Raw genomic sequence first — 13,612 nt, forward strand, 5'->3', positions numbered from 1 at the left:
AACATGGATATGAATGAATGAATTTCACAGGTTTCTAACTCATTAAATGATTTTATGATCATTTATTATCCGTTATTCTTGCAGGTCAACATGTACAGTTTGACCTGTGTGTAAGGGGAGAAGGTTGAGAGGGTTTTACTGCCTGGTACAATGATGATGTCATTATGAGCATCAAAAAGACAACAAGATGAATTGAGGGGTAAAACATTCATTCATTTCATTCATACGTTTTTATTTATTTGCTCTATATTGGTGTGTATTTGCTGAAATCCTCCAAATGTTTTGATTTGGTGGGATTATAATCAGGTTAACAGAATATCTGGGATTACAACTGTCACTAGTTACTTTATAAAAGGCCATTAATTCAGATTCAGATCACACATACTCTGCAGTTTGTGTGTTTTCTAAATATTTGCATCGTCTTTCCTTCATAGAAAATAAATGTAAATGCAAAAATATTGAGGCTTATTTTGCAGTTAAATAAACTAAAAAGTTACCTGTGTATCCTGCCCTTCTACCCCCCCCCCCCCCCCCCCCCGTGTGACCCTCCTCTCCAGTCGAGCGTTGGGCTGACGCCCGCAGAGCTCTCAGCATGGGGGCTTTTGCAAATGACACTTTTTTGGGGGGGCATGTGACGAGACCCCGCCCTCACCCGGCTGTACATTACACACATGAGTTAGCCGCCAGTCCTCCTTCACCAATTAACACCTACTTTATTATAACGCCGACTCCTCTCTAATGTTCCTGCATGTGTTTATGCACTATTACCTTGACGGATGCCTATTCCACGATTAGACATAATTGGCATATCAATATGCAAAACCTAAATGGATTAACCTTCTTTAAAACTAATGAGCACTTGCATGCCCAGCTGGGGAATGGACCAGAATTAGCATTTGTCATCTTTTAGGAGTGATGTGGGAATAAATAATGGAGGAGAGGGTGGGCATTGTCTTTCCTTGGGCTACTTGAGCGTAAAGCGACTGTACCGGTGACAAAAAAAGAGGGAAATATGCAGATGTACTGTCTTAACGATGACTGTGGGCTTAAAAATACAAAGAGGCTGCAAGAGGAGGCAGGAAGCACACGAGGGAGAGAGGGGGCACCAAGAGGGTTTGACCTGCTCGGGGTGTTTGTGAATTAAAAGTATTAATCAGAGGTAAACAGGTGTGTATAATAATAATAATACAGGAGAGATACATACATGGTGATTAAATCACATGAATAAAACAGATGTGTAGTTGTTAAGGAGTTAACTTCACTTACTTCTCTGAAACAACCTCCCCGAGAGACCTGGGGATTCAAACCCACGGCACCGTACACATGTAACCCTGTTTGGTTACCACACCTCAAAACAAGATCGCCTCATGGGATTCAAACCCACGACCTCTTGGCTCCTCACTGATCTTCTATCACCAGGCACTCAAGAGCTAATTGTTTTTTTTGTAATCAATAAATCTGTTTTTGACATCTTATAGAATGACTTTCTTTTCATGTATAACAATAATATATATATATTTGTAATATTTTTACGACTTTTCCTCCAACTCTTCAATAACTTAAGATAAACGGTTCAAACTTCCAACCCGATGTCTCCTGAACTTACAAACTCATTTGTGCAATGAATGAAAAAGTGCAAAAGTGCTACATTGTGTCACAAAGAAGTATTTTATAAAACATATGAAAAGACAAATAATAGGAACGGAGATCTGCATGCATGGAAACTAATTACCTTAAATGACTCCGGTGTCCAGCTCGTTGCCCATCCACCTGTCACTAAGCAGTGTATCTGCAGGAGGAGAAGAAGAAGACACACGAAGAAGAAGAAGAAGACATATAAAGAATAAAAAGAAGAAGTAGAATGAAGAAGAAGTCACATGAAGAAAAAGAAGAAGACATGAAGAAGACGCATGGAGAAGAAAAATAAGTAATATGAAGAAGACACATGAAGAAGAAAAAGGAGAATGAAGAAGAAGACACATGAAGAAGAAGAAGAAGTATAATGAAGAAGACACATGAAGAAAAAGACATGAAGAAGAAGACACATGAAGAAGTAGAAGAAGACGCATGGAGAAGAAGAAGAAGAATAATGAAGAAGAAGACACATGAAGAAGAAGAAGAAGACGCATGGAGAAGAAGAAGAAGAAGAAGTATAATGAAGAAGAAGACACATGAAGAAGAAGACGCATGGAGAAGAAAAAGAAGTAATATGAAGAAGACCAGACACATGAAGAAAAAGAAGAAGTAATATGAAGAAGAAGACACATGAAGAAGACGCATGGAGAAGAAAAAGAAGTAATATGAAGAAGACAAGACACATGAAGAAGAAAAAGAAGTAATATGAAGCAGAAGACACATGAAGAAGAAGAAGAAGTAATATGAAGAAGACATATAAAGAAGAAGACACATGAAGAAGAAAAAGGAGAATGAAGAAGACACATGAAGAAGACACATGAAGAAGAAAAAGGAGAATGAAGAAGAAGAAGACACATGAAGAAGAAGAAGACACATGAAGAAGAAGAAGAAGTATCATGAAGAAGAAGACACATGAAGAAAAAGACATGAAGAAGAAGACACATGAAGAAGAAGAAGAAGAAGTATAATGAAGGAGACACATGAAGAAAAAGACATGAAGAAGAAGACACGTGAAGAAGAAGAAGTCAGCTGTTGTTTCAGCCGTTTCATTCGAGCTATCAAAGCATTCCATCCAATAGGAAGTGGATAAGCTTGTTTTTAAGGTTGTTTGAAGAATAATAAATCACAAAAACAAGGGAAAATATTATCCTAAAAGAAAAGAGGGCAGCTCTGTGCTCAGATGATCTGGAATCAGATTCTACAACCTTGTTAGCGTCGCCGGCTTATTTCCATATTGACGACCCCTTCAGAACCTTCAGCGATGAATAATTGACAACAAATGAAATGTTTTGATTGTCGTCGGCGCCCGGCGTGTTTAATGTTTCATATGTTGCTTCGGACCTAATTATTGAGATGGCACATTCGTCAGCAATATGTCTCCTCGTAACCCCCGGACGACCCGCCCACCGTCCTCATGGACGCCCGTTAGCTTCTAGACAGAAGAGGGGGGGGGGGGTAAACTACAGGCGCTGTTTGGACACAGAACAGCAGATATTATCCTCTGAATTTTGACGGTTGCACCAGGTTCCCTGAAGCGTCCCCTCTATTATGGTCTGTTTGACTCTAAATGACCATAAACTACTAAATGATGACATCATGTACTAAATGATGACATCATGCGGTATAGAAGAAGACTTGAAGCTGGAGAGTGAGACATACACTTATGTTTACAATGTTTACTGAGGGAATACATCAAGAGAGAAGTAGAGTCACTATATAGACTTCTATACAACCAGGTGGTCAGGAGAGAGAATGCAGCCGTAACACATGAAGAAAAGACTTTGATACATGATACAACCAGAGGAGTCGCCCCCTGGTGGTCAATAGAGAGAATGCAGCTGTAAGACATGAAGCATAGAGTTTTTTATAGAACTAGAGGAGTCGCCCCCTGGTGGTCAGTAGAGAGAATGCAGCCTTAACACATGAGATCTCGTGGGCCGAGGCATTTAGACATTTTAGATCTCCACCGCCTCAAAGGTCAATGTGTGTGTGACCGACGATCTCCATCCACCCTGAACTTCTGAGAAGCTGCGTGTTGTTGTCGTCTCCCATGATGCACCTTGACAACGACGTTGACAGAGGTCATCGGGGTCAGACAGAGAGGCAGCTGGAGAGCATGTCTGTGTGCTATATCTGGTTGTTTGTGTGTGCTACTCGTGTTTGTTTGTGTGAGTTTAAATGTTTATATATCCACTTTCCTCAGAGCTCGCATGTGCGTGTGTGTGTGCGTGCGTGTGCAGTTGTCATGGTCCAGTCAGGTCGGAGTATCCTGCAGACACTGTCAAGCAGGATTGATTTCCTCCTTCCCGATCCGTGGAAGCATTCCTGTAACACAGCTGACCCCCCGAGTTGCGTTACCTTGTCATTTTGAGACGGATCAAAGTGAAGACGAGCTGGAAATAGCCACGCACGGCGACCTTGACCTCCGAGGAGGAGGAAGAGGAGCCGGGGGGGACGGGAGCTCTGCAACACACACAGGTTCATGCATGCACAGTTTATATCTGATGACCTAATATAATAAAATATTAGAATGTTTAATAACTCAAAGAGGTTTAATTTTTCAAGTTATACGGAACATTAAACAGACATGAATGAATACTGAAAATATTGCAGTTAATAAGATGAATAATAACACAATATAGTTGTGTTTAAGAAGACTTAAAGATAAACATGCAACAGACTGAAAGGAAGCAGAAACCTGGTTATGAACATCTCTTATTCTAAATAAGCATAATTATGATTATTTGTATTATATGGCACTGCAGTAACTTCCCCTCAGCGGCCACTAGAGGGAGCAACAGCACCAGGAAACTCATGAATTCACCGCAGACAAACAGACGTGACCTTTAACCCCGACCAGGTAGAGTTGAAACCTTTACATATTTATCGGAGTATTTTGAAGGATCTTTGAATAGGAAACACACAAAATAAATTAATGTCGCAAAACACTTAAACATCTTAACGTTTTAGCCGGGAAACAAAAAGCTGAGTTTGAACCATGAAAAGCTGATTTATTGTGAAAAGAGAACAATAGCGTTGGTAAACACATGTAAAATACTATATATATATATGTATCTAAGGCTTTTATTGTGAAGGTGAAAGCTGCCTGTGTCAAGGTTGAAAGGCGTAAATAAAGTTTGACGTTTGGTTGGGAGGTTTGTGTTTTATATTAAAATAATAATGTTTTATAACTGGACTACATGATTGGTTGATGCTTTTATTTGTGCAAATGCTACAAAATAATTAGAAATAATAATTATATAACGCAGAGCAAATAACTTAAATACTGGTTATTTTTTGTTTTTTTGTTTAAAATTAAGGGTCATTGTTTTTTAGTTATATTTACGGTCAACATTCACGTCACCCACAGAATACTGGGAGACACACAGACACACACACAGAGAGAGTGTGCAGCTGGGCGAGCTAGCTGTTCTATGTGGTCGGTTCTGGATCCCTAAAGAACGCCGCTGCCAGTGTGTGTGTGTGTGTCTGTGTGTGTGTGTGTGAGACATTCTCTGCTTGGCTCCTTCTCAAACATTCGGTAAAGACCACAACACTGAGGATGTGTGTGGCTTCTGTTCAGAAACACAAACATTGGATGAAAATATTATTATTATTTTTTATGTATTTAAAAAAAACAAATAAAAAAATTAATCATTCTGCAATTTCATCATTTTTAAGCGGTAAAAAAAAGGGTCAACTATTTGACATCATTTGCTTTTGAATTTTAGAATTTTTAAACAACAACTTTGAGGTTAAATAATGGATTTAAATACGTTGTCTCTTTTTTGGGCATATTGGAATAACGACTTCACAGAAAATCATATCTTTACTTTTTAAAGCATCATTTAAACTTAACATAAATTCAGTAAAAAAGTTGCTTTTTAAAGCATTTAAATCGATTCATGAGATAAACAATCAGATGTTTAGGTATTTCAGACTGTTTGATGGAGCTGAACCTGAATCATATTATTATATTTGATTCATTTTAGTCATTTCTACCACAAGTAGTTTTTACACTTTTATACTAATATTCAGATTTATACTCCACATTTATTTAATAGCTGGACTTTTCACACATTTAGTTTATTCACCTTGTATATAAATTAAACAAAGTATAAACATACTTATTTGAATGTATTGCTTTACTTTCTATGCTTATTGAGAATCTCTATGACAAAATATTTATCTTGAATAATGAAAACACGTGATCATCTTTTTAATATAAAACACTATATCCACATAAATAAAGCATGCAGTAATTCACATCTTATTAATCTCATCACCGTTTCTTTACTTCCTATCTGTCTATTATTTAATGTTTTGACATGTTGCTGCTCTGTGCACTTTAACATGAATAATCTTTATTAATTGTGTGAAGCTGCTTCATTAAAACATCGATGTTAGAACAAAAGAAAGAGGAAGTAGACTGCGTAACATTTACTTTCAGAAGCTTCTCAACACATCTCACATTTTTAGCTGCTAAACGCTCTAAACTCCGTTTTGATTGTGCCGCTTCAGCTTTTTTGTACATGTAATAAAAAATACTTTTTCTTTCCCGCCCTCTGAGCTCTTAGTTTCACTTTCTGCCTTTTTTTCTGGCTCCAACAACTTTGTTCCATTTCTCATTCTCTGGCATAATTACGGCTTTATAGCGTTCTCCACAGCTCGGGCACGCTGTAGATATCCCTCCCTCCCTCCCCCTTCCATTTTTTTTGGGGGTCTTTTTTGGTTTGGCTCTCATTAATAATTCACAGAGAGAGAATGGCACATTTTAGTGCAATTTGCAGCTGCTGAATCCCAGTTATTGTTTTGCAGGGTGTTGCACGGAGACACGAGGCCTTTGTAGTCCTGAGCGTCTGACACACACACACACACACATCATTAGGGGGGGGGGCTCCGTCCAGCCAGTCCAACACTGTCCTCACCCGTCGCTCCGGAGCCAGACGCCGCCGCGTGTTCCCTTAATGCTTTTAGATGCTGTTTGTTCATATTTACGCCTCATAACTATCTACATGTTTTATTTCGTTTGTTTGCATTCGACCGGCTTGAATTATTCAGAGATGACAAAAGGCGACGGGAAACGTCGGACCGGACTCTTGTTGAAAAGAGCCACGGTGGCCGAGTGTATTTTAGGGCGCCTCCGGGAGGCGTGCGGCCGGCATCAAACCGCCGAAAACTAGGAATAGAGTTACATTCATATTGCTCGAGGCATCGAGACTCCGTTCATTAAACGGGAGAAAACTTAAAGGATACATTGTTGCAGTTTATACTTTAAAAAAAGTTTATACGTTTAAAATATAAAAACTAGTCAAAATGGGTGTGGCTTAAAGCACAGACATCTCCTCACATTAATAGATGGAAGATACTCGGTGGTTGCAGCAGAAAACTTAAATTTGTTTCCACAACAATGAGCAAGAATGTATTTTAAAGTTTTTAAAGAACTGGAATTCACGGCAGCGTCAGTCCCTCAGTGACAGCTGCTCTCATATTTACATTTCCATGAGCAACAGCTGCTCACGCGAGACCTGAAATGTCACATTTATACCAACCAAAGACCTGAACCTGCAATGTGAGAAGAACATCTGCACTTAATAATATCCGTCATTTCATAATTTACTTACCCTGCATAGGATTCTTTAAATTTAAAGACAATTTAGCTTCATTTGGGTTTTTTTGCTCACAACTTATTGAACTATTTCCTCCATTTTTAGTAGTTTTCCAGTCAAGCCGACTCTGATATGCATGTGCATGACAGTGTGTGTGTGTGTGTGAACGTCCGACCACCAGGAGAAGGACCGGGGGCATCGAGGCTCGGAGGAAAACGGAGAGAGACAGAAACAAAGCTAATAAATCAAAACCCTCTCTTTTTTGCCTCCTTCCTTCTCTCCTGGCTAACGTAGTATCTCATAACCGGAGAGTTTAGTGCTGTTTAATGCTCGGTGACACCGCGCGTGTCCTGCAGTCTTCTCTTTCTTAATCCCTGGCATCTTCGGTAAAAGATCTCTCCCAAGAAGCGCCGCTCGGCTCTGGCACCCGGCCGCCGGAGGGGAGAGGAGGTTGTCAGGGCGCATCGCTCCTCTGCTCAGGAGGCTTGTGTGTGTGTGTGTGTACATATCCCCCTTTCTTTGGGGTGAGTTAGATAAACTGCGGGGAAGAAGAAAGAGAGGTGGCAGCCCCCCCCCCCTCGGAGAACAATTCCACCGTGAGCTCTTCTTTTGGGGGTAAATTAAGGAATGTTTCTTGTCACCTTGTTGCCTCCAACATGGCCGCAAACAAGCTGCAGGGAAACTCGCTGATACGTTTGTGGAGGAACGAGGAAGAAAGGGAGGAGAAGGAGGAGGAGGAGGAGGAGGAGGAGGAAGATGCCCGGCAGCCTGGTGTTCGGTGTCATCCTCTGATAGCGGGTTTGGTTTGGCCACGAGGCCGACTGGGAGTCCAGTAATCTCACTGACCTCTCTCTCTCTCTCTGGTCATTCAGAAGCTCGCTCGCCCCTCTGAACTCTGGCTTCAGCGACCAATCGCCACTCGGCATCCCAAGAAGACGGATGGACCTCCAGCTGAAGGCGGAAGAAGAGGAAAGAAGCAGATTCAACCCGATTGTTAGACGGAGGGGAGAGAGGATGAATCCTGTGGAGGTCAAAAGATCACAAACAGAAACAGGATTCTTCTGTTTTTTGTAATTCTAGTCTGATAATTAAAGAACTTAAATTAAAGAGTTTCTTTACATTGAATTATAAAAGTCGGCAGTATTTAGGGACTTGAAGAGCAAGTGGGTCCTCTCCCTGCTGTTACGGATGATTACAGCTTTAATACACACATAAAAACACATGTTATTGTACAGGATAAATAAAATAAATCACATTCATACATTTTTTGCAGACCATAATATGTGGAGTTATGACATAACATATTGTTTCATCCACTGGGCTGTAAACTGCTGCCTAATAATAATAATAACAATGAATCACACTTGTTAAAACATTTAAATACACATGTGTGACGTCATAACTGCCACTATTAAGTCACTTTATCACATTTTTGACCTACTTAGGGATTATTTTTTGCCAGATTTATAACAATATGAGTTTTTGTGTATTTCCAGCTTGACAAATGTCAAAGTGAAATGCAAAGGAAGCCGAGTGAGTCGCACTTGGTGCACGGAGGTACTTCAGTGGTACTGGTCCACACACATAGGGGCGAGTGGCCTTTCTGCAGCAGCAGATAAGGACGGGGTCGCCCCCCCCCACCCGGCCGGGGGAACTCCACTTCCCCCCCAATCAAAAGTTCCATTAACCTGGAGCACCGGGAGCTAATTGAGAGCGGGGAGCGGGTGAGCCGCGGCGCCGGCGTCCACGGACGTCACGCCGCGACACGTCTGACATATTTGTAATTATCCGCGATAATAAGAAACGGAGAACGGCGACAAAAAAAAAACAGCCGAGTGTTTTTTATCTGGAAGAGGAAGAGACAATAAGGAAGATCCTTCTCCATCCTTTCAGGACCAGGATCATGTTTTAAGCATTGAAAAAAAAAAAAAATCCACACATCTGCATGACTGTTTTTTGAGGATTTCTGAATCTCAACTTCACACGCGTGAGATCAGCGGTTCATTCTGTGCCCGTGCTCCTCTTATCTCTTAAAATATTCTAATCTGCCGCCCAATAGCCTTAAACCCTGGTGCGGCCAACTCCTGTTCCTCATAATCCCTCCACCCCAGCAAGGGGAGGTCATGTTTGTCAAAATGTGGCGAAGTGAACATGGAAATTATACCTCCCCCCCCCCTCCTCCTCCTCCTCCTCTTCTTCTCTGGCTTAATTTTGAATTAAAAATGCATGTGATTTTGAACTTTAGATCTCTGGAGAGAGCCGTAAACAAGTATGAAATGAAGTGTCTTTTTGAAACGCGGCGGCGGAGACGTGAACCGAATAGAGGCGGTCGCATTATTCAGCCTTCAGAAGAGGGGAGGGGGGGGGGGTGTGTGTGACCTGAGTGGCCTCTCGAGTCAAATCACTCAGAACCGGTCCGTATTGACTCAAACAAAGAGCATTGCAGCGACACCTCTGTCAACGCAGCACAGACGAACAACTCCTCTCACACAGCGGAGGTGTGTTTCTATCATCCCCGAGGGACGAGGGACAAAGAACACCTGTAATTAAAAATATAAAGAGGTATGGAGCCGAGTAGCACTGGAGCAGAGCAAAGAGCTCGTGTGGGTGTAATGGAGACACAAAGAACAACAACATGAGGTATGCGGACACGATATTTAGGTCACCTCAGCTCACTCTGACACACCAGAACTATCCCTTTAAAACACCAGAACTCTCCCTTTAAAACACCAGAACTATCCCTTTAAAACACCAGAACTATCCTTTAAAACTAAATCTCCGTCTTTTATGATTTAATCTCCATAAAGAGAAGCTCCTCTATGCTAACACCTCTCCTCCTCCTCCCTCTCTCTCTCCCTCCCTCTAATATTTACACCTTTCTTTATGAGCTCCGCTGCTCTTTGCTCATTAACTGCAGCAACATTTGTCCCTCTTTAATGGCGGGTCGTGCAGAGGTCACGCTGCACCTCCAGTAAAAGACGACGCAGCCCGGTTCCCCCTCGGGCCGCGCAGAGAGAGCGTTGTTAAGCAAATCTGCATCGTAATAGCCCATTAGTATTCGCTTCTGCACGCCGGATCCTCGGCGACTTCACCGTGTTCCAGATTCTCAGGACTCGGATACAAAAGAATAAAAGAAAAAAATACACGCGGCTGCAGGACGCCGTCGATGACATCACCACTCAGGTGACCCGACGAGGCCGGAATGTAAACCGTGGAGCGGACGCAGGGAGACACCTCCGAGGGTCAGAGGTCAAAGTGACGCAACGGCAGCGATGGTTTGAAGTCTGCACGAAGATTTCATTATCAGGAATTTAGGGGCTGCTGGATGACGAGCTTTATTCTTATTTTTAAAGGGTTATAATTCTACAATTAATACATATTTGATAGTTATGAGCTGGACTGAGTTACAATATTTAAATCAGTGGGAAATAATCATAATATATAGTATTTATGTTGTTTTTTGTCTTCTAAAGTGATGATTTAACAAAACAAAAATATCTGACACAATCAAGGATTTTCTAAATCCCCGAATTATAATTTTTTAAATAATCTTTATATACAAAAATATTTATATATATATATATATATATATTATATAATATATATTATATATATTTATATAATTAGTTATTATATAAATATATATATTATATATATTTATTTATATAAACATTATTTAATTTAGTAAAAAACAACAACTGGCATTTAAAAAGAGCTAAACAAATGTGAAATATTGTGAAGATAACAATATTCATACATTTTCAGAATTGGGTTGAATGATTTTTTAAATATTAAAACCTGATATTTTTAAGGCGGTTTCTTTGAACTCGGACATTTTTCTACGTTCTTTCACCGCCGGCGTCACCGTGAAGCCAGGAAGCGTCTTGCAGCTGCATCCTGCAGCAAACCATCGTCGTCCAATCAGTGTGCACTCGCTCTGTGACCTCCCCGCGGCCCGCTGCCCGTCGGCGCCGCAGACAGCTTGACCAGCGGAGCGACCCCCCCGTATGACGGATGGCGTGCGGCCGGAAACCGCCGCCTTTTATCGGGACGCGTTATCCACCAGACGGGACAGATTTCTATCCCACTGTATTGGATTTAGTAATTTCCTTTTCCAAGACAAATGGATTGAGATACCGAGGGTGGGGGGGGGGGCTTATTGTCTGCAACCCCGGGGTGATTATTACTTATGATCCGTTTAGTATTTTGGGCTCGTCCCGACGCGCTGGTTGTTACTCTCAGTCCACCTTAAAACACTTTGTTGTGTGCAGCTTTAACCCAGGAGACGCAGCGCGGTGGATCTGATCTCGTTTATGATGCTAACATGTTCAGGGGGCCACAGGCTAGAGCAGTCAGTTTATTTAAAGATAAAATCATGCAGTTAAAGTCGTAAATACAAAAATGTATTGTCATCATGCAGTTGAAGCTCATTTACTACGCAAGAATAACATGAATTAAAACAAAGGATGTAAACTGAGGCCTTCAAAACTGTATCAGTACACCCTAAACATTAATGTTTGATGTTAATTCAACCTGACGTGTGTTGAGGTTATTGAAGGTCAAAATAAAACATCACGTTAAGTATCTGCAGTTAAATATCACTGAACCTCAGGTCGCCGTGAGACAGATTAAAGCGTTCACCAAGTGGCATATGCTCCGCTCGCCCACCTCCACCGCTCTGTGTGAGAACATGTGTGTACAGATCCCACGGCTGCGAACACACGGACGGGGGGGGGGGGGAGCACCTTGTGCCCGTGAAAAGCTGTGTCAGGTAATTTCACACTCTCACACGCGTGCAGTCATGTCGGCCTCCCCCGAGCTAACTCATTACCTGTCGCCAAGCGCTCGCAGGAAGCACCTTCTGGAGAGGCCGGCGCTGAACAAAGCTGCGCGGGTGGGGGTGTTGGGGGAGGGGTGGGGGTGTTGGGGGAGGGGGGGTTGGCAGGTTGTTACTGCGAGGGCAGGAAAGGGGAGGGCAGCAGGGTTTGTCGTACTAAACGCGGCGGTGAGAAGCGACAGCAACGTGGAGAGCAGACGGAAACGGTTGCTGCTGGTCCTGGGGGTCTCGTTGGGGGTCTCGTTGGGAGTCTCGTTGGGGGTCTCATTGGGGGTCTCGTTGGGAGTCTCGTTGGGGATCTCGTTAGGGTCTCATTGGGGGTCTCGTTGGGAGTCTCGTTGGGGATCTCGTTAGGGTCTCATTGGGGGTCTCGTTGGGGATCTCGTTAGGGTCTCATTGGGGGTCTCGTTGGGGGTCTCGTTGGGGTCTAGTTGGGAGTCTCGTTGGGGATCTCGTTAGGGTCTCATTGGGGGTCTCGTTGGGGGTCTCGTTAGGGTCTAGTTGGGGGTCTCGTTGGGGGTGAGGCCCTGGACACAGCGCGCGGTGACAGACCTGTGGACCACCTTCTGCAGGGCCAGGCCCCCGCCAGCTGTCTTTATCCCTCTGCTTGGCTCCCTGACAACCCCCCCCCCCCTCGCCCCCCCAACAACCTCCCTGCCGCGCGGGATCTGTCATGGGGGGGGGGGGGGGGGGACCGGACCTGCCAGCATGCATCTGGCTGACAGGCGACTGGGAAGGTGCACTGCGAGCGCACGTCACAATCAATAACCCCCGCTGAGAGCGATGGAGCGGGGGTGGGGTGGGGTGGGGGGGCACCGCTGACTTGTCACCTAACAGCTCGCTCCGGGTTCTTTGTGGAGTTTGTTTTGAGAAAATACATATGAGAGCACGCATGCATGAAGAGCGAGTTATGGAGGTGTGATACGTGACCCACGCACACGCACACACACACACGCACATGCACACGCACACACACACACACACACAGGGAGCGGTTTTGTTAAATATCTGATGCACGAACATGCAATCGTTACACGACGGCTCGTTTCATCCTCCCTCCTCATCCGGAGCTTTACGGAAAGGAAACGATATTTAGGTTTCACACCGGAGTTCAAAGGCTCGGGCGTCAACTCTCGTTATCCAGTTGCATCGTGGGAAATGTAGGACTTTGCTGCTGGATTGAGGATTCAAAAATGAGAAGGTGCTCATAAACATCGAGTTTCGCCTTTCACACGTATTCAGATATCTTTTTGAATCTGAATGCTCGAACTAGACAGGAAGTCTAAAAATATCCTCAAATTGAGTTTTCAGGTTCATCAGCTGAACCTTCCTGTGCATGTTGCATGACAACCTGTGTGTGTGTGTGTGTGTGTGGGGGGGGGGTGATCAATTGTCTTTGCACTTACAGTCAACAACCCAAACACGCTGGAAGATCCGTTACGATTCCTTCCCAGAAGACGAGGAGAGGAGGAAGAAGACGAGGAGTTCCTGGCACAGACGCTGTCGTAAGAGGAGAGGACGTCAACGAGAC

The sequence above is a fragment of the Pseudoliparis swirei genome, chromosome 14 (genome assembly GCF_029220125.1).
Source record: "Pseudoliparis swirei isolate HS2019 ecotype Mariana Trench chromosome 14, NWPU_hadal_v1, whole genome shotgun sequence".
NCBI classification, from domain to species: domain Eukaryota; kingdom Metazoa; phylum Chordata; class Actinopteri; order Perciformes; family Liparidae; genus Pseudoliparis; species Pseudoliparis swirei.